Source organism: Ovis aries, chromosome 19 (genome assembly GCF_016772045.2).
Source record: "Ovis aries strain OAR_USU_Benz2616 breed Rambouillet chromosome 19, ARS-UI_Ramb_v3.0, whole genome shotgun sequence".
Classification (NCBI taxonomy): Eukaryota; Metazoa; Chordata; class Mammalia; order Artiodactyla; family Bovidae; genus Ovis; species Ovis aries.
The window spans coordinates 33,945,229-33,972,181 of record NC_056072.1 but is presented as its reverse complement, the minus strand read 5'-3'; the positions used below and the strand labels follow the sequence as shown (position 1 = coordinate 33,972,181).

At 41.2% G+C, this 26,953-nt stretch overlaps 1 protein-coding gene and 1 long non-coding RNA gene across 2 annotated transcripts in view; both read right to left on the bottom strand.

The window, feature by feature from the left end:
* Positions 1-26,953, bottom strand: part of SUCLG2 (succinate-CoA ligase GDP-forming subunit beta) — a 296,024-nt gene that overhangs the window by 268,742 nt on the left and 329 nt on the right. The gene's annotated exons all lie outside the window — the stretch shown is intronic.
* The window catches only part of LOC121817234 (uncharacterized), a 55,991-nt gene extending 29,038 nt beyond the window's left edge, over positions 1-26,953 (bottom strand). Inside the window, exon 1 of the long non-coding RNA XR_009597510.1 lies at positions 70-26,953. This is a non-coding gene — a long non-coding RNA (uncharacterized LOC121817234). The remainder of the gene's footprint in view (positions 1-69) is intronic.

Here is a 26,953-nt window from a genome sequence, read left to right as displayed (position 1 = left end):
TTTTTCTGCATCAAGACTCTCTGTGTGCTTGTTAACATGTTAGGAAAGAAATATATGTCAATTACTTACCAAGCTCATAATTTCAAGGATATTGTTGCTTCAGGTGCAGCTTAACTGTGGATTTACAGAAAAAAAGTAAATCCATAATACTGTTATTTAAACATCATAAAAACCCCAGAGACAAGTTCAACTGTTATACTAGCCAACATGAGGAAATCAAGACACAAAGGCTTAAACCAAAAGTGTAAGACATAAGGTTACTGTTTCACAGGTCACATAAATTCTATTGGTGCCCCACCTATGGCCTCAGATTCCTCCACCATTTCTGCACACAGACTCTGTGTGCTCATTTCCAGCAGTCAAACCCTGTGATCCTCTGCCATGCGGTATTGAAGCCAACTTGCCAATAGACCTGAAGACCCTAAGAAATGCCTGGGAATTTACATTCTGATGGGAGGGATGAGGGTATATAAACACTCCAGCTCTTCTTCCCCTAATGGTGACAACTCTGAGGTTGTCACGTACTTTCTCCACAGCTGCCTTGTAGAAATAAAGAAGTTATCTTCTGGAGACTCAGCTGAGTAACACCCTTCTCAGCTTTCTCCTCCTTCTGGTTCAGCTTTCCCAATCCTTCCAGATTGCCCTAGGAATACCTTCCCCCAAAATCACTATCACATGAATCCTTTTCTCAGGATCTGTTACCAGGGAACTCAAACTAAGAGAAATCCATGGGTTACACTGGTTCAGAGTTCCCCAAATGATAATCACTCATACACAATTCTTGCCATAGTCACAGAACACTAATACTATTATTAAGTTCTTTATGTGGCTAGTTTTAAGATAAAGAACTTTATTTTAAAAGATCGCTGTATATCACTACCTATTCTGCTTGTATTATAAAAAGGTGATGCCAGTACAATTTAAAAATAAAAGAAATTCAACTCTGGCCAGTCTAGGCAGAAAGTCTTTAGCAGAAGATCTTAAAAAAAAAAAAAAAAACAAACAAACACTGGCACAGAACTAAATAATTTTCCTTGACAAAATCTTAAGGTTTCAAAGGTATTTTTCACAGAACTAGAACAAATAATTTCAAGATTTGTATGGAAATACAAAAAACCTCGAATAGCCAAAGCAATCTTGAGAAAGAAGAATGGAACTGGAGGAATCAACTTGCCTGACTTCAGGCTCTACTACAAAGCCACAGTCATCAAGACAGTATGGTACTGGCACAAAGACAGACATATAGATCAATGGAACAAAATAGAAAGCCCAGAGATAAATCCACACACATATGGACACCTTATCTTTGACAAAGGAGGCAAGAATATACAATGGAGTAAAGACAATCTCTTTAACAAGTGGTGCTGGGAAAACTGGTCAACCACTTGTAAAAGAATGAAACTAGATCACTTTCTAACACCGCACACAAAAATAAACTCAAAATGGATTAAAGATCTAAATGTAAGATCAGAAACTATAAAACTCCTAGAGGAGAACATAGGCAAAACACTCTCCGACATAAATCACAGCAGGATCCTCTATGATCCACCTCCCAGAATGCTGGAAATAAAAGCAAAAATAAACAAATGGGATCTAATTAAAATTAAAAGCTTCTGCACAACAAAGGAAACTATAAGCAAGGTGAAAAGACAGCCTTCTGAATGGGAGAAAATAATAGCAAATGAAGCAACTGACAAACAACTAATCTCAAAAATATACAAACAACTTCTGCAGCTCAACTCCAGAAAATAAACGACCCAATCAAAAAATGGGCCAAAGAACTAAATAGACATTTCTCCAAAGAAGACATACGGATGGCTAACAAACACATGAAAAGATGCTCAACATCACTCATTATTAGAGAAATGCAAATCAAAACCACAATGAGGTACCACTTCACACCAGTCAGAATGGCTGCGATCCAAAAATCTGCAAGCAATAAATGCTGGCGAGGGTGTGGAGAAAAGGGAACCCTCCTACACTGTTGGTGGGAATGCAAACTAGTACAGCCACTATGGAAAACAGTGTGGAGATTCCTTAAAAATTGCAAATAGAACTACCTTATGACCCAGCAATCCCACTTCTGGGCATACACACCGAGGAAACCAGAATTGAAAGAGACACATGTACCCCAATGTTCATCGCAGCACTGTTTATAATAGCCAGGACATGGAAACAACCTAGATGTCCATCAGCAGATGAATGGATAAGAAAGCTGTGGTACATATACACAATGGAGTATTACTCAGCCGTTAAAAAGAATTCATTTGAATCAGTTCTGATGAGATGGATGAAACTGGAGCCGATTATACAGAGTGAAGTAAGCCAGAAAGAAAAACACCAATACAGTATACTAACACATATATATATGGAATTTAGGAAGATGGCAATGACGACCCTGTATGCAAGACAGGGAAAGAGACACAGATGTGTATAACGGACTTTTGGACTCAGAGGGAGAGGGAGAGGGTGGGATGATTTGGGAGAATGACATTCTAACATGTATACTATCATGTGAATTGAATCGCCAGTCTATGTCTGACGCAGGATGCAGCATGCTTGGGGCTGGTGCATGGGGATGACCCAGAAAGATGTTATGGGGAGGGGAGGTGGGAGGGGGGTTCATGTTTGGGAATGCATGTAAGAATTAAAGATTGTAAAATTTAAAAAATAAAAAACTAAAAAAAAAAAAATGAAAAAAATAAAAATAAAAATAAAAAATAAAAAATAAAAAAGCAATTTCCTCACTATGTAACTCATTGGTATCTGACAACGGGAAGATGTCCCCAAGTTACTTGGTCTTGTGTAGTGCAAGTGGCATGCACTTAACTAGGCAAGTGTTGCTTTAGTAGCCTCTTTGAAAACTGTTTATGTATCTAGCACATACCATAATTCATGGTACATGATCAATATATAAAAATATTAAACAGCTTTATGAGCAAACTGAGTCTTAGAGAAGCTGAATGTCTTACCTAAAGTCACAAACTTGATCCATGGGCCAGAAAGAACTGTACAAAAAAGATCTTCACGACCCAGATAATCATGATGGTGTGATCACTATTCTAAAGCCAGGCATCCCGGAATGTGAAGTCAAGCGGGCCTTAGAAAGCATCACTACGAACAAAGCTAGTGGAGGTGATGGAATTCCAGTTGAGCTGTTTCAAATCCTGAAAGATGATGCTGTGAAAGTGCTGCACTCAATATGCCAGCAAATTTGGAAAACTCAGCAGTGGACACAGGACTGGAAAAGGTCAGTTTTCATTCCAATTTCAAAGAAAGGCAATGCCAAAGAATGCTCAAACTACTGCACAATTGCACTCATCTCACATGCTAGTAAAGTAATGATCAAAATTCTCCAAGCCAGGCTTCAGCAATACATGAACCGTGAACTTCCAGATGTTCAAGCTGGTTTTAGAAAAGGCAGAGGAACCAGAGATCAAATTGCCAACATCCTCTGGATCATGGAAAAAGCAAGAGAGTTCCAGAAAAACATCTATTTCTGCTTTATTGACTATGCCAAAATCTTTGACTGTGTGGATCACAGTAAACTGTGGAAAATTCTGAAAGAAATGGGCATACCAGAACACCTGACCTGCCCCTTGAGAAATCTGTATGCAGGTCAGGAAGCAACAGTAAGAACTGGACATGGAACAACAAACTGGTTCCAAATAGGAAAAGGAGTACATCAAGGCTGTATATTGTCACCCTGCTTATTCAAATTCTATGCAGAGTACATCATGAGAAACGCTGGACTGGAAGAAACACAAGCTGGAATCTAGATTGCCGGAAGAAATCTCAATAACCTCAGATATGCAGATGACACTACCCTTATGGGAGAAAGTGAAGAGGCACTAAAAAGCCTCTTGATGAAAGTGAAAGAGGAGAGTGAAAAAGTTGGCTTAAAGCTCAACATTCAGAAAACGAAGATCATGGTATCTGGTCCCATCACTTCATGGCAAATAGATGGGGAAACAGTGGAAACAGTGTCAGACTTTATTTTGGGGGGCTCCAAAATCACTGCAGATGGTGCCTGCAGCCATGAAATTAAAAGACGCTTACTCCTTGGAAGAAAAGTTATGACCAACCTAGATAGTATATTCAAAAGCAGAGACATTACTTTGCCGACTAAGGTCCGTCTAATCGAGGCTACGGTTTTTCCTGTGGTCATGTATGGATGTGAGAGTTGGACTGTGAAGAAGGCTGAGCGCCGAAGAATTGATGCTTTTGAACTGTGGTGTTGGAGAAGACTCTTAAGAGTCTCTTGGACTGCAAGGAGATCCAACCAGTCCATTCTCAAGGAGATCAACCCTGGGATTTCTTTGGAAGGAATGATGCTAAAGGTGAAAGTCCAGTACTTTGGCCACCTCATCTGAAGAGTTGACTCATTGGAAAAGACTGTGATGCTGGGAGGGATTGGGAGGAAGAGAAGGGGATGACAGAGGATGCAATGGCTGGATGGCATCACGGACTCAATGGACGTGAGTCTGAGTGAACTCTGGGAGATGGTGATGGACAGGGAGGCCTGGTGTGCTGCAATTCATGGAGTTGCAAAGAGTTGGACACGACTGAGCGACTGAACTGAACTGAACTGAACCTTGTCTTTCCATACCATCTGCCAGCATCTAGAATCAAGAGGTACATTCCTAAAAACCCACTGTTTATGTTTCCTAGGTGACTTCATCAATGGCAGTAAATCAATACAAGTATATAGATTTTCACTCTCTTATACTGTCTGTTTCCCCCATTCTTCCCAAAACTATTTGAGACGTTCACAGAACATCACTGAAGGCTGATTTGCACCCAGTATTTTCCTTTCAGCATTATGATACTCAATTTTTATTACTCTCCTATTTTTGAATACTGCTATTACTCCTTTTTTTCTTTCATTTTAACCCTCAGAACTGATTTCACTTTTAAGTTCATTATTGTTCATTTATAATCAGCATTTGATTGCATGCTGATTATTCTTAAATTTAAACTTTATACTAGTGAAGAAAAACAGTACTTGGCGTTATGCTTCTGATTACGAAATCAGTTGGATTAAGCTATGTAACTGTTTTTTAAAACATCTGTAACACAAGTTTTAAAATGTAGTTTTTTATTTAACCTTGGATGAGCTGTCTGAATAAAAAGAATAGTTAGAAACTGGATGAGCTCAAAAAATAATGAGCTTTACTGTTATTTTATTTTAACCAAAATGAAAAATACCAGAATTGACATATCTGAGTAAGTAAGGCTGTGCATTTACTCCAATTTCTTGCTACTGTTCAAGGTATTTTGAGAACTTTTATTTGGAATCGGGTATCAAAGCCTGTGCCCCATACCTAAAACATTCTTTTCTTCTTCCTTTAAATTGACTTCACTTTCATAAATAATCAGAGCTTCTCAAGTCCAACACCAGTGAATAGAACAATAGGAAGCAATATTTTGGTACCACAACAAGCATATGAAACCTATTAAAGCAAGACAATTCGTGGTCATAGTTTATGGACTAGCTTCCCAACCAGCAATAAAAGAAGATGTACATCTCTAGGATAAGCTCAGAGATTCCAAAAATGTCTAGGTGAAAAAGTTTAAGATGAGCCAAGCAGCATGTACACCACATAACACCAAGAGGCACAGTATTTACTTTGTAGAGCTGCCATAACAAAGCACCACAGCCTGGGTGGCTTAAACAAGAAAAATGCATCGTCTCATGAGATCTGGAAACCATAAGTTCTGAGAAACCATAAGTCTGAGATCATGGGTTGATTTCAGTGTTGGTTCCATCTGACACTATGGGGGAGAATCTTAACTATGCTTCTCAGCTGGGTTATAGTAATTAGCTAGTAATCTCTGGTGTTCCTCAGCTTGTAGAAGTATCACCTTTATCTCTTTTTTTGTATTCAGATAGAAATGTCCCTGTCTGCATTTCTGAGTCTAAATGTCCACTTTTTATAAGGACACTAGTCCTGACTAGGACCCACCCTAATGACCTCCTTTTGTGCTGTAACACCAAACACCCCTCACTGTAATTGTCTATTTACCATTGATCTCCACCATGTGAGTCTATATGTTCCTTGAAGGTGGTAGCAGTTTCATATGCTCAAGCTTCCTACCAACCCACTATCTTCTGGGCCTAACAGTGTACCTATTATGAATTTAACAAATACCTGACAGAAGGATAAATGGTTATGAAAATTTAATGAAATATTAACCTTAACAGACATTTTGCCTGGGTATGGGAAGATGGAAACAACCCAAGTGTCCACTGATGAAGCAATATAAACAAAATGTTATACATACACACACTGTATGTATACTGTGGAGCCCTGTACCTAGCTCAAAGGACAAAAATCTCTGGAACTTACTCAGCCCCATAGCAACTATTGCCATGAGCCTCCAGATCTAAACAGGACAGTTTCCCGACCCCATATTACATAAAATATCCGTCTTATTACTCATCTTATTGGAGAAGGAAATGGCAACCCACTCCAGTGTTCTTGCCTGGAGAACCCTAGGGACAGGGGAGCCTGGTGGGCTGCCGTCTATGGGGTCCCACAGAGTCGGACACGACTGAAGCGACTTAGCAGCAGCAGCAGCACCCATCCTATGGCATCCTAACCAATTACCTAACGCCACCCTTCCAGTAGAAATTTTCTGTCTTGAGGCTGTAAAAATTGGCTCAGTTCAGTTCAGTCGTTCAGTCATGTCTGACTCTTTGTGACCCCATGAATCGCAGCACACCAGGCCTCCCTGTCCATCACCAACTCCCAGAGTTCACTCAGACTCGCGTCCATCGAGTCACTGATGCCATCCAGCCATCTCATCCTCTGTCGTCCCCTTCTCCTCCTGCCCCCAATCCCTCCCAGCATCAGAGTCTTTTCCAATGAGTCAACTCTTCAGATGAGGTGGCCAAAGTACTGGAGTTTCAGCTTTAGCATCATTCCTTCCAAAGAAATCCCAGGGCTGATCTCCTTCAGAATGGACTGGTTGGATCTCCTTGCAGTCCAAGGGACTCTCAAGAGTCTTCTCCAACACCACAGTTCAAAAGCATCAATTCTTCGGCGCTCAGCCTTCTTCACAGTCCAACTCTCACATCCATACGTGACCACAGGAAAAACCATAGCCTTCACTAGACGGACCTTAGTCAGCAATGTCTCTGCTTTTGAATATGCTAGGGGCCGGCTCTTCCATGAGCCAGCCCACTGTTCTAACAGTGCCTCCCACTCTAATAAAATATTCTCCTCTTATTCTGCCTCACGTTTGGAAATTCTTTTCCAACCCACACGCAGACCATGACATATACATACGTACAGAAGCAATCCAAGGGCCCACTGATAAAACAACATAAAACAAAATGTTACATATGCACATACGCATATATTAACCACCCTTAAAAAGGAAGAATAATATGACACATCATTGAACCCAAGTTTATGTGACCAATGCACAACGAGGTGAAACAAACCAAAACATTGCAGTTCAAAGTAAAGAAAGGTTTATGGCAAGGGCCAAGCAAGAAGGATGAGTGGCTTGTACTCAAAAGACCTAAATTCCTCAATGGCTTTCAGGGAAGTAATTTTAAGGCTACATCTGACGTGATGGCTTCAGGGTGTATCTTTTTGACTCGTTAGTGGTGTGGTAAGAATAGTATTCCAGGAATCTCATTCATCAACCTTCTGGTTCCAACCAGTCTAGGGTGTCAGTATGTACCTGCCACCCTCCACCTGAGTTCGTCTGCTCGTTGTTCAGTCACTCGGTAGTGTCTGACTCTTTGTGACCCCATGGACTGCAGCATGCCAGGCTTCCCTGTCCTTCACCATCTCCCGGAGCTTGCTCAAACTCATATCCATTGAGTCGGTGATGCCATCCAACCATCTTGTCCTCTGTTATCCCCTTTGCCCCCTGCCTTCAATCTTTCCCAGCATCACGGTCTTTTCTAATGAGTCATCTCTTTGCATCAGGTGGCCAAAGTATTGGAGCTTCAGCTTCAATCTCAGTCCTTCTAATGAATATTCAGGGCTGATCTCCTTTAGGATGGACTGATCGGATCTCCTTGCAGTTCAAGGGATTCTCAAGTCTTCTCCAACACCACAGTTCAAAACCATCAATTCTTCAGTGCTCAGCTTTCTTTACAGTCCAACTCTCACATCCACACATGACTACTGGAAAAACCACAGCCTTGACTAGACATACCTTTATTAGCAAAGTAATGTCTCTGCTTTTTAATATGCTGTCTAGGTTGGTCATAACTTTCCTTCCTTCCTGCTTTTCTTTGGGATTGGAATGAAAACGGGCCTTTTCCAGTCCTGTGGCCACTGCTAAGTTTTCCAAATTTGCTGGCATATTGAGTGCAGCACTTTCACAGCATCATCTTTCAGGATTTGAAATAGCTCAACTGGAATGCCATCACCTCCACTAGCTTGGTTCATAGTGATGCTTCCTAAGGCCCATTTGACTTCACGTTCCAGGATTTCTGGCTCTAGGTGAGTGAGCACACCATCATGATTATCTGGGTCATGAAGATCTTTTTTGTATAGTTCTTCTATGTATTCTTGTCACCTCTTCTTAATATCTTCTGCTTCTGTTAGGTCCCTACCATTTCTGTCCTTTATTGAGACCATCTGTGCATGAAATATTCCCTTGGTATCTCTAGTTTTCTTGAAAAGAACTCTAGTCTTTCCCATTCTATTGTTTTCATCTATATCTTTGCACTGATCACTGAGGAAGGATTTCTTATTTCTCCTTGCTATTCTTTGGAACTCTGCATTCAAATGGGTATATCTTTCCTTTTCTCCTTTGCTTTTCACTTCTCTTCTTTTCACAGCTATTTATAAAGCCTCCTCAGACAGCCATTTTGCTCTTTTGCATTTCTTTTTCTTGGAATGCAAAATGGAATGGAATACTACTCAGCTGTTAAAAAGAATGCATTTGAATCAGTTCTAATAAGGTGGATGAAACTGAAGTTTATTACACAGAGCGAAGTAAGTCAGAAAGAAAAACACCAATACAGTATATTAACAAATATATATGGAATTTAGAAAGATGGTAATGATGACCCTATATGTGAGACAGCAAAAGAGACAAAGATATAAAGAACAGACTTTTGGACTCTGTGGGAGAAGGCGAGGGTGAGATGATTTGAGAGAACAGCACTGAAACATGTATATTACCATATGTGAAATAGATGACCAGTCCAAGTTCGATGCATGAAATAGGGCACTCAAAGCCAGTGCACTGAGACAACTCAGAGGGATGTGGGATGGGGAGGGAGGTGGGAGGGGCGTCTGGGATGGAGGACACATGTACACCATGGCTGATTCATGTCAATGTATGGCAAAAACCACCCCAAAATTATAAACTTATTAGCCTCCAATTAAAATTCAAAAAAAAAAACTTCTTTAGGTGTCTTTGTTAAGTGAGACAATTTTTGAAAAGCCACTAGGTATCCTAAGGCAAACAGATGGGGAAACAATGGAAACAGTGACAGACTTTATTTTCTTGGGCACCAAAATCACTGCAAATGGTGACTGCAGCTATGAAATTAAAAGACACTTGCTCCTTGGAAGAAAAGCTATAACAAATCTAAACAACATATTAAAAAGCAGAGACATTACTTTGCCAATAAAGACTCATCTAGTCAAAGCTATAGTTTTTCCAGTGGTCATGTATGGACATGAGTGTTGAACCATAAAGAAAGCTGAGCGCCAAAGAATTGATGGTTTTGAACTGTGGTGTTGGAGAAGGCTCTTGAGAGTCCCTTGGACTGCAAGGAGATCCAACAAGTCAATCCTAAAGGAAATCAGTCTTGACTATTCATTGGAAAGACTGATGCGGAGGCTGAAGTTCCAATACTTTGGCCACTTGATGCGAAGAACTGACTTATTGGAAAAGACCCTGATGATGAGAAAGATTGAAAGCAGGAGGAGAAGTGGACAACAGAGGATGAGATGGTTAGATGGCATCACCAACTCATGGACATGAGTTTAAGCAATCTCCAGGAGTTGGTGATAGACAGGGCAGCCTGGTGTGCGGCAGTCCACGGGGTCGCAAAGCATCAGATACCACTGAGCAACTGAACTTAACTGAACTGATCCTAAGGATAGGGCTTATCTGATGGCTCAGTAAAGAATCTGCCTGCAAGGCAGGAGAACTCAGCTTTGATTCCTGGCTTGGGAAGATCCCCTGGAAAAGGAAACGGCAACCCACTCCAGTATTCTTGCCTCGAAAATTGCATGGACAGATACCGACCACAGGGTTGTAAGACTGACTAACACTTCCACTTTCAAGCTAAGGATGGGGTTTGGTTGCCCAGGGAACCAACCTAGTGATTAGACGGTTAGAATTTTCAGTCTCACCCTTCCACCCCAGGCAGGGGAGAGGGGCTAGAGATTAAGTTCAATCACTGAAGGCCAAAGATTTAATCAGTCCTGGCTCTGTAATAAAAATCTGTGTACCAGGAGATTGAGAGAGCAGAAGTGTGGTCAACATGTGGAGACTGAGGGAGAGTTTTTCACTCCAAAAAGCCTCCCTGCACACTTTGCTTATGGCATCTTTTCAATCTGGCTGTTCCTGGGTTATAGCCTTTTACAATAAACTGGTAATCTAATGAGTAAAATCTTTCTCTACATTCTGTAAGCCACTCTAGCAAATTAATGAAACCTGAGGAGGGGGTCATGGGAACCTCCAATCTATAACCAGTGGATCAGTAGTACATGTGACACCCTAGATTTGATATTGGTCTCTGAAGTGGGATGGTGGCAGTCATGTTGGACTGTGCCGTTAACTTGTGAATCTAATGCTATTTCCATGTCAACAGTGTCAGACTTTAGTTGCATTGTAGGACACCCAGCTGCTCGAGAATTGCTTGGTGGTATTAAAAAACTCATACATTGAAACTGATGTTAGAATCTATGCCCTCAGGCTCAGCATTCCCCCAAACCAGTCACAAGACTTCTGCTTCCATTTGAAACTTATCTCTTCCACACTCAGCCATTCAGTTCTTCATCATTTTTTTCATTATTTTTAAATTAATGAGGAAAATTTGTTTATAATTTCACTATCTCAAAATTTATTTAGTTTTTCTAACTAACCAAATAGCACATTTATTTTTTCATGCTAATTATTAAAACGTTAAAACCTGAAGTCTTTTCTTTCTCTGTATTGTTGGTTTACAACCACTTTTAAAAAGTTCTGAATCTTAACAAACACTCACCATTAATAGTTTATACACTTAATCAAAAATAATTAATAACTCTCAGCTTTCTTTATATTACTTATTAAAGACCTATGTAAGTAAGCCCTAAGGCTGGTATAAGACTGCATATTAAACATGGTTTTTCTGCCCTTCATTTCAAAGTTATGTTAACCCAAATACGTCCCTCGAAGTCCAAGTGGTCATCTGGACAGCAATTAGGAGAACACTAGCATAGATGGTAACATCAAACAAAAGATAAAGATCGTTTCCTTATAAAAATGTAATGATATCTCCACATATAAGCTGAAAACTGTAACATTTTCTGATTATAAATGGCTGGAGAATGGCTATCATCAAAAAAATCCATAAACAATAAATGCTGGAAAGGGTATGTAAAGAAGGAAACTCTCCCACACTGTTGGTGGGAAGGTAAAATGGTACAGCCCCTACGGAAAACAGGAGCTTCCCATGGGGCGCTAGTGGTAAAGAGCCTGCCTACCAATCCAGGAAATGCAAGAGACACAGGTTCGATTTCTCATTTGGGAAGATCCCCTGGAGGTGGAAATGGCAACCAACTCCAGTATTCTTGCCTGGGAAATCCCACGGACAGAGGTGCCTGGCAGGCTACAGTCTTTGAGGTCGCAAAAAAGTCAGACATGACTTAGCAACTAACAGCAATGGCAAATACTGTTCTGCATTCTCAGCCATGTCCAACTCTTTGTGACCACATGGACTGTAGCCTGCCATGCTGCTCTGTCCATGGGATGTTCCAGACAAGAATACTAGAGTAGGCTGCCATTTGCTCCTCCAAGGGATCTCTACCCAGGATTGAACCTGCATTTCCTACACCGGCAGGCAGATTGTTTACCATCAAGCCACCTGGGAAGCCCATGGAGAACAGTATGGAGGTTCCTTAAAAACTAAAACTAGAACTACTATATGACCCTGCAATCTCACTCCTAGGCATATGAGAAAAACATGATCCAAAAGGATCCATGCACTCCAATGTTCACTGCAGCACTGTTTACAACAGCCAAGACATGGAAGCAACCTAAATGTTCATTGACAGAGGAATGGATAAAGAAGATGATGGTACACATATGCAATGGAATATTACTCAGCCATTAAAAATAACGAAACAATGCCATCTGCGGCTATGTGGATGGACCTAGAGACCACCATACTGATGAAGTAAGTCAGAGAAGGAAAAATATCATAGGACATCATTTATATGTGGAATCAAAAAAGAAATGATACAAATGAACTTACAAAACAGAAAGAGACAAATTTAGAGAACGAACTTATGGTTGCTGGTGGGAAGGGATACTTAGGGAGTCTTGATGGACGTGTACACACTGCTATATTTTAGATGGATAACCAACAAGTACCTGCTGTACAGCACATGAAACTCTGCTCATTGTGGCAGCCTGGAGGGGAGGGGAGTTTGGGGGAGAATGAACACATGTATGTGAATGACTGAGTCCCTTCACTGTTCACCTGAAACTATCAAAACATTGTTAATCAGCTATACTCCAATACAAAATAAAAAGTGTAAAGTAAAAAAAAAAAAATCTAAAAGGCTGGTCTCCACTCCCAGTCTGGGGCTAAGTGCAAGAAAGTCCTTACCCCAAGAAATTTCCTTGTAGATTTCCTTGTAGCCCTCCTGACATCAGCATGACACTACAGGGAACCTCTCTCTCTCCTTACCTGCCATTTCCCCACCTCAATTCTTCTGATATCTGACTTGGCTTACATTGCTCATCTCCCTTTCAAGTTGCAATATTGAGGGGATTTAGGAGGAAAGCAGGGAAAACATCATAGGAGGTTTGTTACAAAAATGAAGCCCTTCTGTTTATTTATGTAGCCAGAACTTAACTGTATATTTGTTATACATAGTTAATATCATATTTTAATTCAGTTCAGTTCAGTCACTCAGTCAGGTCTGACTCTTTGCGACCCCATAGACTGCAGCATACCCGGCCTCCCTGTCCATCAGCAACTCCCAGAATTTACTCAAACTCACATCCTTTGAGTCGGTGATGCCATCCAACCATCTCATCCTCTGTCATCCACTTCTCCTCCTGCCCTCAATCTTTCCCAGCATCAGGGTCTTTTCAAATGAGTCAGTTCTTCACATCAGGTGGCCAAAGTATTGGAATTTCAGCATCAGTCCTTCCAATGAATATTCAGGACTGATCTCCTTTAGGAGAGACTGGTTGGATCTCCTGCAGTCCAAGGGACTCTCAAGAGTCTTCTTCAATACAATAGTTCAAAACTATCAATTCTTCAGTGCTCAGCTTTCTGTATAGTTCAACTCTCACATCCATACATGACTACTGGAAAAACCATAGCTTTGATTAGATGGACCTTTGTTGGCAAAGTAATGCCTCTGCTTTTTAATATGCTGTCTAGGTTGGTTATAACTTTTCTTCCAAGGAATAAACGTTGTCATCTGCAGTGATTTTAACTGAACATCATCAATTTGCTTTAATTATTACATTTTAATTGATAGCTTATTTAATATATTTATTTAGATAATATATTTAATGAACACATTTACATTAAATGAAATTTAATCACATTATAAAATATGATTTAATTAACTATGATTTAAATATAATTTATTAAAGTCAGTGAATATAATACAAAAACCAATAACTAAAATTTATTGATCATCTATGGCATGGTGCTAAGAGGGTATACAGGGCCTCAGTTAATCCTCAGTATAACTTTGGGAGGTGACTACTGTAACTGTCTACATTTTATAGAAGAGAAAACCAAAAACAGAGAAATTTCATCAAGTTTCAAGAATAAGCAACTTTTTCACACCACTTTAATGCACCACTAGGAAAAACTTGCCAATCAATCTATGACATAGGATAAAACACATCTATATTTCAGAGATGCTGAAATGTGAAAAACATAAAGTGTCTTATAATAAAATATGTAATTTTCACAAGACCACAAATCTAAGTGTCACAAGTGAGAATGAACACAGGCAGCCTGGTTCCAGTCCTGGTTTATGTCTGTTGTGGTCATTAAGTTGCTAAGTTGTGTCTGACTCTTTTGCGACCCCATGGACTACAGCCAACCAGGCTCCTGTGTCCATGGAATTTTCCAGGCAAGAATACTGGAGTGGGTTGCCATTTCCATCTCCAAATTATGCCCATTAAGTAAGTAAGTGAAAGTTGCTTAGTTTTGTCCTGATTCTTTGCTACTCCATGGACTGTAGCCCGGCAGGCTCCTCTGTTCATGGAATTCTCCAGGCAAGAACAATGGAATGGATAGCCATTCCCTTCTCCAGGTCATCCTCCCAACCCAGGGATCAAACCCAGGTCTCCTGCATAGCAAGCAGATTTTGTACTGTCTGGGCTACCTGGGAAGCCTAGTATTCTGGCATAATTATTAACAGTGCTCCCTTTAATTATCAAAAGTGCCCCACTTTGGAGGATAAAATATAGTTTTCATACTTATGGTTTAAATGAAATAAATCCTGTGCCCTGAGTCCCACATGACTGCACCAGGGATTAATGTCAGAGCCAGCACCCTCTGTAGATAGCTTCAAGGAAGTCCTGCCCAATATGGCAGGTTTTTATTGAGTGATGGCAAAAGAACCCAAACAAATCCTCTTAGGGAAGTGTAAAGTGGAGATGAACCCAAGAGAAGTTGGGTTACTTCAAATCAGATTATTGCTCCAAACAAAGCCGCGAAGTATTCCAGGGCCACATAAAGCCTGCTTTCTACATTTGTCTTGAAAACACTCACTTGACTATTTGGATGATTGCCATGATAACCCTTTTCCCACTTAATAATTTTCTCCAGAGAATTATTTCATTGTGATCATGAGTCGGTGATGCTATCCAACTATTTCATCCTCACCTTAATTTCCGATAAATTAGCCTAAGATCAGCCAAGTGAAAAGTGAGACAATCTTCAGAAATTTGAAAATGCAAAAAAGGAAACAAACCAAAAGTGAACAAGTGAACCTGGAGAAGAAGATGGACAAGTTAGCAGCAGTTCATAAAGGAACTCTAAATGGATCAGGCCACCCCACCAACACTGCACCCAGAGACCTCCTACTCAAGGGGCTATGATGCTGGTCCTCTCCAAGACCTCCCTACTTCAACCACAAATGGAAGGGCAGAGATGCATACTTTACAAAGCAGCATCCAATCTTGCAGCTGGTCAGTGACTTGAACATTAGAGCAAAATGATGAGCTAGATCAACGAGATGTTCTGGGAGACACGGATGGATGATGTGTTAGGGTTATGAAGCTGGAGTGGACCAAAAAATGGACAAAGTTATGGGCAGGTGGAAGTTATAGAGAACGAAGATGCACAGAGGAGCCAACATCAAGGAAGATTAATCTTGAGTTCTGGTATGTGTCCCTTTCAATAAAACTTTCTCTTTTTTTACCCCCTTGAGATAAGTCAAAGGAGATCTCTCAACCAAAGAAGCTATAACAATCAACTGCATCGTTCATACAAGAGTGAGAGCGCAAAAGGAAATAACTAAGCCAGATGGCAAGATTCCACAGGGCCCAGAATGCTGTGAATACTGGATAAGGTAGACTTGGGACTTGGGAAAGCTCTTCATTGTGCTCAAGTTTAGAAACCTGTGCTTTGCAAGCCTGGCAAATATATGGGTCTTTATACTTCTCTTCTTTTATTCACCTGTTCTTGTTCTGTAGGCCATAACAACATGTCCAGAGAACACCTAAGCATAAGGACAGAGCACTTGGTTCCATGGCAGAGATAAGTGAGGATCTTTCATAGCTACAGCAACTCACACCTTCTCTGCTAAGGGACGGTAAACAGCCTTTTATCACCTTTTTAGTACACAGTAGTGGAGAAAAGAAGCCAGCGATGGAGATCCAGCAGGGAAAGCATGAATCTTATTCAGTCTCTTTCCTTAATAATGCCAATGCTTCTCTTCTATCCTGACTGTCACCATTCAGTCCATTTTAGTTAGAAGGACCATATATCAGTTTTCTAGGCACAGCTTAGGTTTCTCTTACATGTGCTGGTGTAATTATTCACAGTGCTCACATTCACTCTGAAAAGTAACCTGATTTGACAATAAATTATGTGGTCACCTTGATTTTGATCCAAAACCCTGATCTTTTTTCACTTTCACCACTCTAGGGAAAAACAAAAAACTGTCCCTCAATCTGTGACACAAGTGTACAAACACATTCAGTTTTCAGAGGTGTTGAAATGTGAAAAAGAAAAAAAATGAATCTTGTAATAACATATGTAAATAATTTTCACACATCACAAAGATAACCAGTGTTGAGGGCAAGACTTAAACTCACGCAGTGTGAGTCCAGTCCTGGTCTGTGTCTATTATCCTGGGCATAATTACTACCAGCACTCAAACAGTACAACAATCTCCTGAATGATTTCCATACTTATATCCCTCCAACCCTCTCCACACTACATGCAGAAGAAATACTCTAAAGCATAAAGCTGCCCCTGCCACCCCACTGTCTAAAATACTTCAATGGCTCCCCTTGTCCTCAAGAACTAATCTTAACTGCATTACCAGACTCACAAGATTAGCAAAATTTTGCCCCTGCTTATGTCTCCAAACTTGTCTCTCACTGCTCCCTGACCTCTAACTTCACAAGGCACCTTATCCAATTCCTCTGGATCCTTGAGTCACAACCCTGGACCTAAGACAGCCTAGAAATGGAAATGGGATAAGCTCATGGAGAAATGAGGGTAGAAAAAGATCCAGCCCCTCTTATCCCACCCTCATTCTTATGCCCCAAACTTACACAAACCTGTTCCTTAAGCTTTGCCATGTCTCAAATATCAACTCAAACATTATATCAAACTCCTTCATTTTAAAATAAAAATAAATTTTAGAGGTAAATGTTAGAAATTTATGCTTTTGTGACTAGTATTCAGGTGCTGTATTATTGGACTCATTTCTAGAAAGGGACAAAAGCTGGCAACATAATCAGCACACTGATCGAAGTGTGAACTCAGAATACTAGAAAACTCTATTCTCTATCACCATTCCCCAAAACTCACTCTCCAAAGCCAGTTTCACAATTTGTTCAGTATTCCTGAAATGCTAAAGGCAGTGCTGTGTGCTCGGCAGACAGTGAAGGGCATATGCCAGTTGCCCTTGGGTACATGTCAAGCACTGTAACCTAGTGTTTGGGTGTCTGCCCACCTCAAATCTTTGACGCACATGAGGTCCAGAAACCATAGCTACTAAGTCAACACTAAGATGTGCAAACATTTCTGGAATGAAGCAACATCCAGGATGGTGCAACTGAGCTCCCCATGTGACCTTCCCTACTGCCACCTTAAGCCTCACCAGACCTTCACCCCATCTTTGCAATGAGAACTGGGACCCAGGAGACAGGCCTTCAATTCTCTGAGCCTCAAGATCCCTAGATGTAAACAGAATAATCACCTGTTTCATGGTGGTTGCTACAGGATTAAGTGAAATAAAACATTTGGAAATGCCAACGCAGTACCTAACCCTGATATGGCAGCAAATGATAAATATGTACCAAATCTGGGAAAGGAAAACTATTCTGACTTAATAAAGCCTAAATTTATAAAGCAACTAAATTTAGCTTCAAAAATTCACTGCAAGAGAAATAATGACTCTGAGCCTACCATCTAACCAGAACGTCAGATGTCATGCATATCATCTCACTCAATCTTTGTAACCATCTGTAAGAAGTATCTCCTTTTAGAGAACAAGAAATTGAGGGTCTGTCAAGTTCAATAATTTGTAGAGCTAGAATTTGGCAGACCTAGAATTTGAATTTAGCCCTATTTTAATACAGAAATCATACCCTTTTCTCCTGCTTCCCAGACCCTGGAGCCTAGGAAGGAGGGTGTCAGATAAGAGCCTGATAAGAGTCAGAGGGATGATATCACCCACTCAGTGGATATGAGTTTGAGCAAGCTCTGGGAGATGTTGAAGCACAGGGAAGCCTGGCATGCTATAGTCCAAGGGGTCGCGAAGAGTCAAACATGACTGAACTATTAAAGAACAACAAAAGAGCCAGATAAGAAGACAATCATGAAAAGTTGATTAGTCCATCTACGTTAAAGAGCCTCTTGATCAGGGTCAAAGAAGAAAGCAAAAAGGCTGGCTTAAAATTCAACATCCAAAAAACTAAGATCAAGGCATCTAGTCCCATCACTTCATGGCAAATAGAAAGGGAAAAAGTGGGAACAGTGACAGATTTTATTTTCTTGGCCTCCAAAATCACTGTAGATGGTGACTGCAACCATAAAATTAAAAGACGCTTGCTCCTTGGAAGGAAAAGCTATGACAACCTAGACAGCATATTAAAAAGCAGAGACATCACTTTGCCAGCAAACATCCATCTAGTCAAAGCTTTGGTTTTCCCAGTAGTCATGTACAAATTTGAGACTTGGACCATAAAGAAGGCTGAGTGCTGAAGAATTGATGCTTTCACACTGTGGTACTTGAGAAGATTCTTGAGAGTCCCTTGGACAGCAAGGAGATCAAACCAGTCAATCCTAAAGTAAATCAACCCTGAATATCCATTGGAAGGACTGATGCTGAAGGCGAATATCCAATACTTTGGCCATCTGATGCAAAGAGCCAGTTCACTGGAAAAGATTCTGATGCTGGAAAAGATTGAGGAAGGAACAGAAGGGGCCAAAAGAGGATGAGATGGTTGGATGGCATCACCAACTCAATGGACATGACTTTGGGCAAACTCCCGGAGATGGTGAAGGACAGGGAAGCCTGCTGGGCTACAGTCCATGGGGTCACAAAGAGTCAGACACAACTTAGTGACTGAACAACAATAAATTAGCATAAGCTCAAACACCAAGGTATCCATCCCTCAGGGACAAAAAGATGTGGAAGTAAGCAATCAGCATAATTAAACAGTTCAGGTCAAACAAGACCATCTGGCAACATAACTTACTGTTTTAACAGGTATCATCATGAGGCAGGTGACTCCCAGGCCCTGTGATTTTAAGCAGGTTATTACGTGACTGGTCTATGCCTCTGCTCTGTTACATGCAATATGAAGACAGTACAATCTGCCTGCAGTAACATGTAAGGTTTAAGGAAATCATGCACAGAAATCACTTTGCACAAAAATTGTCACATATGAAAGCACAGTACTATTATTATGAAAGCCCTTTCACCACCAGACTTTTCCTTTCTCACTTGCCTAAATTATCTCTGTGTGTGTGTGTGTGTGCGTGCTCAGTCACTTCAGTCATATCCAACTCTTTTGCAGCCCCATGGACTGTAGCCCGCCAAGCTCCTCTGTCCATGGGATTCTCCAGGCAAGAACACTAGACTGGGATCCCATGCCCTCCTCCAGGGGATCTTCCAAACCCAGGGATCAAACTGGCATCTCCTACATCTCCTACACTGCAGGTGGATTCTTTACCCACTAAGTCACATGGGCATCAGTCCTCAATTTCTCTGTTACTTACCTGTCTCTTGTTCTCTGCACTCCATGAATTCATCTAAACCACAAAAGCTTACTGGACACTTGTTCAGGCAGACTGGTAAAATAGGAGTGTATAAGAACAGTCTTTACCCTCACAGACTTTACATTCTTACATTTGTGGGAAAGGAAGGAAGACAGATAATAAAACAAACAAAAACACATAATAAACTACAAAAAAAAGTGGTAAAGAATCCACCTGCAATGTGGGAGACCTGGGTTCAATCCCTGGGTTGGGAAGATCCCCTGGAGGAGAGCATGGCAACTCAATCCAATATTATTGCCTGGAGAATCCCCATGGACAGAGTAGCTTGGCGAGTGACAGTCCATGGGCTCGCAAAGTGTCACACACAACTGAGCAACAAAGCACAGCACAAAGTGTTAAAAAGCAGGTGAGAAGCAGAAAATAGTCTCAGGGGAGAAGGTTAGTCAGATACTATCCTATATAGCAAAAGCCCTGTTGGAAGACTACTTAGAATCAGAAAGTTAAATGACAAGCTGAATGATGGGAGAGGAGAACAAGGCATGAGATCAGAGGGAATAGCGTTTCAGGCAGAGGAAAAAGCAAGAGCCTCTAACAGTGTCTTAGAGGACTAAAAACATAGCTCTACTGATCTCACAACGCTGCAGTATGATTACTGGTTTACACATCAGTTTTGCCACTAGACAATGAGCCCCCTGAGGGTAGGGCTATGTGTCCTCTTCCTGCACTCCCGCACTCATGGTACATTCTCTAAAGCACTAAATTTATAGGGAAAATAGTCTTCCCTATAAATAGTCTCTGCCTTCAGAGAGCTTACAACAAATAGCACTGGGCAAAGACTAAGCATTCAGAAAATATTTACTAAGTGAACAATATGTGCTTGATGTTCAGTTATGTAGTTCAATATCATGGCAAATTCTGGCCTTTCTACAGCCCTTCTTTCCTTCCTCATTTGCCTAAAAGATCTCCACCAGCCTTTCATGGCTGCTGCAATGACTGCTCTAATCTCCCCATCTCTCTCTCCTCTGCCTTGGCCCATAATCCACTCCACCTGGCATGCCTTCTCCTATATCCTCTTTAATTCTAATTCTGTCATTTCCCAAAATTTCATCAATATACTGACTTTATGCACTGCTTCCCAAGTGTTGCAGCGGTAAAGAATCCGCCTGCCAGTTCAGGAGATGCAAGAGACGTGGGTTCAATCCCTGGGCTGGGAAGATGCCCTGGAAGAGGAAATGGCGATTCTCTCTAGTTTTCTCACCTGGAAAATCCCATGGACTGAGAGCCTGGCAGGCTACAGTCCAAGGGGTTGCAAATGAATTGTACAAGACTGAGCACACCCAGCACACACACATACTGATTTTATTATTTGCTCAAATGTATAGAAGTTGCTCAAATTCTTTGGGCAAACGTTTTCATCAAGTAACAGAGAATGATGGATGCAGCTAGCAAAGGACAATACCAGACTGAGTGAATAGTAAAACAAGTTGAAAGACAAATGATCTGAAGTTGCATATATCACTGGTTTTCCTCCCCAAACTACAAGATATGTCAGTGAGTTTCTGGGCATTGTGTCTATAGAATTGGGCCAGGATACAAGGGCAGCAAGATTCTCATGACTGTGGGTCTGTGTACTCCATCTCTTATACATGAAAGAAATGCTTCCTTCTCAGTAAACAAAACCAACTTGGGATGAGCTATCACTTAAAAGATCTTCCCCACACAGAAATCAGTAGTTTATCATCTAAAGTATTTGACATGAATTTCCTTTTCTAAGGACACTGCAGTTTTTTAAAAAGAAAAAAAAGTCAGATATTTATTCTTCTAGGCAAGAAAGCAGATAAAGGTGAGTCACAACTTTCAACGCAGGCTCCACAGCCATATTTAGCTGATTAAAAATTTCCATGTAAGCTTCAGCCTTCACTTCTAAAAGCCAGGCATCTATCTTTCTTTTCCCACTTCTGGTAAGAGCAGAAAATCAAGCTGGAGTCAGCTACTGTAAGGTATACAAGAGCAGGGGCATGGTTTCCATTTCCCTCAACAAGGCACATTCCTCCCTGAGCTCTTGGACAGAAGCTGTGGTCTTTTTAGAGAACCACACACCAAGGACTGTACAGGTAGGGGTCTTAGGGACAGTGTTTCCCACAATGTGCTTCTCCTACAACAGAACAGCTCTGTGAACTGCACCCAACCATTATGAGAGGGTAAACATACTAAAAAGCTAAATACCATGATTAGATCACCATTAAACATTTAAACTCAGTGCCCTCAATCAAGACTTCTCCTAAGACATGACTAATGTAACGGGCTCATTTTAGTGCCCAATAAGGCTTTGCCTTGCTATATTGTGCTATTTATAATAGAGAGCGCACTATAATTACATGCCTGGCCTTTGGCAGCCAGACTGGGATTCAGCTATTTTTCACTAGCTGAAAAACTGCGGGTAGGTCATGCAAGAACTGTAAGTTTTTAAAAACTCCTTACCAGACCCTGCAAGGCCCTACTTGATCCTGGCCCTGCCAACCTTACACACCATGACTAGTACTATCACGTTCCACCTTTTTAATGGTCTGGATATGTTGAGTTTAGGCCATACCTAAGACCCTTTGCATTTGCTGTCCTCTCTTCCCCAGAATGTCAAGTCACCTGGTTGGCTACTTTTCATTACTCAGGTCTCAGTTCAAATGTGAAAATGCCACCTACAAGATCTCATAATATTGATTACATGAGTGCATATAATTCCATTTACTTAAAGTACAAAACAAAACCAGTCTGTGGTGACTTAATTCAGGAGACCAGTTACTCTTTGCTCAGTAGGAATACTGTAACCGCACAAGGGTGTTCTCTGAGTTGCTGCTACATGATTAATTTCTTGATATGGATCTGATCACCTGGACACGTTCAGTTTGTGAAAACTCAAGCTGTTCACTTATAACATGCATATTTTTAGTATATGTGTTACATTCCAATAAAAATAGTAAACCAAAACAATAAAAAGAACAAGTTGTCAAATTGGTTTTCCTTGATAAACTAATCTATGACACACCATCTGGGCTAGACTATTCATTTTCTACCCCAAGACCTTGTTTTACTTTCTTCATAGCATCTGTCACTGGCTGAAGTCATTTTCATTACTGTTTATGTAAGTACAGTCTAGCCATTTCCCACCCCTATTATAATACAGTATCATGTGGGCAAGATCTCTACCTGTCTTGTTTACCATCCCCAAATATCAGCACTTCAGAGGCCTTTTTCCCGGTAGAAACTGAATAGAAAAAAATATATGTAAAATAAACGGCAAAAGGGTGACACTTTAAGGATGTAACATCAAATAAAAGTCATTATTTAAGTGTTAGGAAAAAAAACAAGAACTGTGGTGCTAACTATGTGAGGTCCAACAACAGAGAAAACAAAATGTCAACAACATTTGTTGTTGTTCAGTTGCTCAGTTGCTCAGCTGTGTCCGAGTCTTTATGACCCCAAGGACTGCAGCACGCCAGGCTTCCCTGTCCTTCATTATCTCCAGTTTGTCACTGACATTAAGCATCAGGAAAGTGAAAGTGAAGGTCACTCAGTCATGTCCGACTCTTTGCCACCCCATGGACTATATGTCCATGGAATTCTCCAGGCCAGAATACTGAATCAGGTAGCCCTTCCCTTCTCCAGGGGATTTTCACAACCCAGAGATCGAACCCAGGTCTCCCACATTGCAGGCAAATACTTTACCAGCTGAGCCACAAGGGAAGCCCTAAGAATATGTGGCAAATTTAACTATGAGGAGGGGATAGATAGTGTCATTCTACGGCACTCTGTGAGAGTGGTTGAAGTTACTTCTCACAGCAGAAACTGGGTCTTTTTTTTTTAAAGAGTATAATTCTTTACAAAGTTATGTTAGTTTCTGCTATACAATAAAGTGAATCAGCTCTATGTATACATATATCCCCTTCCTCTTAGTTCTCCCTACCCCCTCCCATCCCACCCATCTAGGTCATCATTAGAGTCTGTCATACAGAGTGCTGCTGCTGCTAAGTCGCTTCAGTCGTGTCCAACTCTGTGGGACCCCATAGACGGCAGCCCACCAGGCTCCACCATCCCCGGGATTCTCCAGGCAAGAACACAGGAGTGGGTTGCCATTTCCTTCTCCAATGCATGAAAGTGAAAAGTGAAAGTGAAGTCACTCAGTCGTGTCCGACTCTTAGTGACACCATGGACTGCAGCCTACCAGGCTCCTCCGTCCATGGGATTTTCCAGGCAAGAGTACTGGAGTGGGGTGCCATTGCCTTCTCCGCATACAGAGTGCAGTAAGTCAGAAAAACATGTACCGTATATTGATGCATATATGAGAAACTGGGTCTTTTATCTCTGTACACACAAAAGTTTTGCACAAGGGATGGCACAAAGTAGGTCCAAACCAAGAATAGCAACCGATTCCTGAGTCACTTCGGGAGGATTATAAAGTTTTCTGGAAAAACAGGGTCCTATTCAAGTGTAATGTCTGCCCTGGGCAAGGGAGTAAGTAAACACAACATAAATGCATAGACAGGTGGAGCAGATACAAAGAAACACCCAATAATATGAAAAGGGCTCCTTACATAACATCTATTTTTTCTAAGATGTTTACAAAGAAGAAAATTAAAATGGATCAGTAGTGTTGGTCATGGTTACTTACTCTATGCTCTGCAGACTAACTTACATGCTGGTATAATGTATTTTCATGAAGAAACTTATACCAGAAATTGGTATAATGGAAACTGAAAAGAAAACCTTTAACCTGGAATCAGTTCTGCCACAAACTCTCTTTATAACCTTGAACAAGTCCTTGAACTTCTTTAGTGCTCCATTTTTCGACCTGTGAAATGAGTTTTTTGGATCAGATGCTTGCTAATGCCCATTTCCAGTTCTTGAACACTGTGTACTATTCTTGCCTTAAAAAAAAAAAAAAAAGAATTCTCATCTCCTAAGTTTGTGTTCACAGGACAACACTTCATCTATAAGCACGTAAATCAAAGTTTTCAGATAGAGTGAGGCAGAAGATTCTTTTACCCAGTCTTCTTGCAAAACCAAGGGTATCCCCCACCCAGATTTTCTAAAGTGTTGTATTCAGGCTCCCATTTCTTGGTAAGGCAAGAAGCCCTATCATACTTCAGCTAAACACTTGGATTTTTCTATACAATTACTTCTTTTGCTTGAATTTTCATTGCCTTAGGCCTCATGTTGCTCATCAATTCAAGTCTACTCTCATAGTTAGCACCACAGTTCTTGGTTTTTTTCTAACATTTAATGAATGGAACTTGATCACCTGGAGGTATTCCCCTTACTCTATTACAACAGTTATTAGTGATTTTAATTAGACAAAAGCCACCATTCCCTTTGCTATCCTATCATATTGTCAAATGCCTGTTAAATATATTACAGTAATGTTATTAGCACCTTTTAAATTTGCATTAACACAAACACACAAATGAGAAGTCAGGAAAAGAAAAGAAGAAAAGAATAACTCAGATGTCATAATTTACCAAAGTTTAGAGTAACTCCAAAACTCATCAGTAGCTATCGTTCAATTAAAAAAAAAATACTATGCACATCCTAGATAAAACTGCAGGAATGATCATCATTTTAATTGTCTCTCATCAATTAAAAATGGGGAAAAGGACAAGGACAAGGCTGTGCTGTGGTCAAGCCCCATATTGTTTTCTTCAAAAGGGAAGAGATATTTCTAACAGAGAATGTAAAGTTGAGTACTTGAGTCATTTCTCCAAGAGTCATCACCAACTCATAACTCCCCAAAGGCCTTCTGGCTACTATGACTCTTGCCATCTACAGAAAGTAAAATCTCCTAAAGGCCAAGCTCTAATAGCTATTCAGTGTCCATCATTGGCCCTCCTAGGATTTTATTCTCTAGAAACAAGGAGAAAGAGGACAAGGTCAATACTCAAATGTGTTCCAATGATGGGACTGAATTTTCACTAAATTGAGGAAGGACGTTTCCCATCATTCTCCTTGACCCCCTCCTTTCACCATCTCAGCACCCCACACCCATACCCAACCCTGCCAGTCGGCAAGAGCAGGCAGCTCATTCCAGGAAGTGAGTTACTAAACCAGCAAGGCTGGGGTGGGTTTCTAGGTACCTTTATCACATGGCCTAACAAATGGGTTCAAAAGCAGGACTGGCGACTGAGGACAGGCAGCTACCTCAGAACAGGTAACTGAAGACAAGAAAAAAATGTTTCCCACCATTATAGTAAACAGTAATGTTGCCTACCATCAAATCAGTAGCCACTGCAATGGCCCCATACAGTGCACCCTGAGGGGAACTGGAGAAGGCAATGGCACCCCACTCCAGTACTCTTGCCTGGAAAATCCCATGGATGGAGGAGCCTGGTAGGCTGCAGTCCATGGGGTCGCGACTTCACACAACTGAGCGACTTCACTTTCACTTTTCACTTTCATGCATTGGAGAAGGAAATGGCAACCCACTTCAGTGTTCTTGCCTAGAGAATCCCAGGGATGGAGGAGCCTAGTCGGCTGCCATCTATGGGGTCCCACAGAGTTGGACACGACTGAAGTGACTTAGCAGCAGCAGCAGCAGATAACGTTAAGATGCATATCAAAGGAATATTTCAATATACCCAGACTCTTACAGCTTCCATATGGAGAAAAGCATCAAAATCACTAACTTGTCATTTCTACATTTTGTGATTAGTCTTAACCCTTTAAGCTTCCACAACAAGGTTTGTGTTTTGTTTGTTTTCCAGCAAAAACTCGTGTACATCCTGGCTCCTCCCCTACCTCTTTCCAACAATTCCTCAGAGCTATCCAGAAACTTCCTCAGGATACAGTCCTCAATAAATGCCTCAGAAAAAAAGTATTTCTCAACTTTTAGGTTGTGTTTTGGTGTTGTGTGTGTGTGTTGGCAACATGTGTTTTGGTTGTGTTTGTGTGTGTGTGTGTGTTGGCAACACAATAACACCTCAGGACCTCAAACCCCATTTCCAGGAACTTTTCCTGAAGTTGCCTGTGCAGCGCCTGGTGCAGGGCCCGGCGCCCTCCCGATGCTGAGGGAATCCACGGCAGCGAAAACTGGGAGTTGGGTGGCTCTCACTCTGAGGTGGTCCCGGCTGTCATTAACCCCTCAGCCCGAGACCCCCTTTCCACACATGAAGCAGAGGGTGCTGGGGTCCCTCGTGCGCCGCAGACGCAGCACCGCGCGTCCTCTCCACAGGTGTGGCGCCGCGGCGACCGCGCACCCGGTACCAGGAAGAGGAGGACAGAAGGGGACGGAAGGGGACCAACGGCTGCTCGAGGCCCCCACCAAGGGGT